This window comes from Suncus etruscus, chromosome 8 (assembly GCF_024139225.1).
Source record: "Suncus etruscus isolate mSunEtr1 chromosome 8, mSunEtr1.pri.cur, whole genome shotgun sequence".
Lineage (NCBI taxonomy): Eukaryota > Metazoa > Chordata > Mammalia > Eulipotyphla > Soricidae > Suncus > Suncus etruscus.
Genome location: NC_064855.1, coordinates 46,507,489 through 46,509,509, shown reverse-complemented (window position 1 = coordinate 46,509,509; position 2,021 = coordinate 46,507,489). Strand labels below are relative to the sequence as shown.

Sequence of the window (2,021 nt, the reverse complement as noted above, 5' to 3'; positions counted from 1 at the left end):
ACCATGTTGATTCCAATATTGCTCTAAAGTCTAAGTGATTAGATCTGGGTGTGAGGAGGAAGGTGTTGAGATAAAATGGAGATAAAATGTGAAGTGTATGTCCTGGTTGCTTAGTTAGAAATTAGTAAGGAATCAAGCTAGCCATACTTGAGTGAGGTCTTAAGTTGACACAAGTAAAGACACCTCCCCAGCACCTAGACTGTGGGAATTATAATGATTTTTTATAAATGCCATTTAAATAGGTTTTTATTTTGTTTGAATATGTTTGAAAGTTAGATATTAAAAAGTGAATGAAAGTAAAGACAAAATAAGCTCAAGTGTCAAGAGGAGAGAGTACAGAAGTATTCCCAAGCTTTACTCCTGGTCCTTGGGACCAATTTTAAAGAGTGAAGGTGAACACTCAGAAAATGTTCAAGGAGTGAAGGAACACTCAAAAAATAATTTATGGTGAAATAGCACTATTGCTGACACCACCAAAGGTGACTCTATTGGTAAGGGAGTGTACCTGGATAGAATTCAAGACTCAATTCTCTACATTTACTGTTGTGAAACAAATTATTATGACACACACCCCCATTCCTCGCAAAACCCATAATTTAAAGCCCCTTTTGTCCTCAGGGTGATGAAGCATTTGGAAATACTTGGGAGATGGCACCTTTGACAGTTAATGGGGAGCTAGAGGAAACACAAGTCTGGAGTTCACCTGACAGGTGTTTGAAGTAAAAACCCCAGAAAGCTGGCTTTCAAGTTTTGGGACCCACACAGAGGATGGTTCTTTAAGGACGACTGTGAGAAGTGGCTATCTGCAACCCAGGAACAGAGCACTATTCCAGAATAGAAGAGACAGCAGCAGGATTTGGGATACCTGACTCCAAGACTCTTGGAAAATTAATTTCTGTTCCTCAAGGTATAATTCTGCAGTATTTTTATATTTGTGGATTTGCACATGTCCTTCCTACAAGCCTACAAATCAGCAGTTATAACACTAACCAGTGGTTTTATGTTGGTTGAAGATCCCTGGTTTAAGCTCCTTGATCTGCGGAAACTTGTTATGGCAATCAGGTTGACTAATATATTCTCCTTCATCAGCGCTGTACTCCTTTTGAGGCTGGGATGCCTTATGTGTTTAATTGATAAAGAATCCCTAGCCCAGCTCACCATGCTTCCCCATACCTTGCACACACAGCTCTGAGCATTGAGAGTAATGGGGCAGAATGGGCTCTAATGACTTTCTGGGCCTAGAACCTTTATTAATTTGAAGAGTCTTTCCATTGTTTTTTTTTTTTTTTTTTTTTTTTTTTTTTTTTTTTTACAGTGGAGAGTGTGAAAGCAGTTCCCTCACTACCACAAATTATGCAGATGAATTCCAGATATTTTGGAGAAATCGCAGGGAGTCAGCAGCATCAGGAATGCAATGGATGTTTCCCTGGGGGAAACCACTTTCATAATCATAGGTCTCTCCCCTGCCAGGTAAGTATCCATTTTTTACTCCTTGTCAAGAATTCTTGTTATCATGATATCGACATGAGTAAAAACATTTGTGGAGTCCTTTTCATGTGTCAAACAAGGAGTTAAATATTATCTAATAAAATATACTAAGGGAGGTGTTTATTTTATTATATTCATTTTTATACCAACAAATCGAGCTAAAATAACCTTCCATGAAGCTAACTGAGCATAATTTTAGAGTTCACATTTTCTATTGATTTAAAATAAATATTGAAGGACAGAGGAGTTGGCTCCTCTGGTATACATTTTGTTCTGCATGTGTGAGGTCCCCGGGTTAGATCCGTGGCACCACAAAAAAGGAAAACCATGAATAATTAAATAGATATTATGTTGTCATGCCCTGTGGTAGGTGTTAAACTTAGAGTGTAGAGAGAAACAAATATGGTTCCTGTACCTGAGTCTAAACAGTGAACTTATTCAGACAATGCCTGTCACTTAGTGAATAAAATGAGCATGACAAAGACAAACAATAAGTGATTTAGACTATCTGCCTGCAAGTTTTAAAGTTCAGA

At 37.9% G+C, this 2,021-nt stretch overlaps 1 non-coding gene across 1 annotated transcript; it reads right to left on the bottom strand.

The window, feature by feature from the left end:
- Nucleotides 1-1,316: 1,316 nt before the first annotated feature.
- On the bottom strand, nucleotides 1,317-1,478 carry LOC126016798 (U1 spliceosomal RNA). The gene has a single exon (XR_007498512.1). It is a non-coding gene; the product is annotated as a U1 spliceosomal RNA (small nuclear RNA).
- Nucleotides 1,479-2,021: the final 543 nt, after the last annotated feature.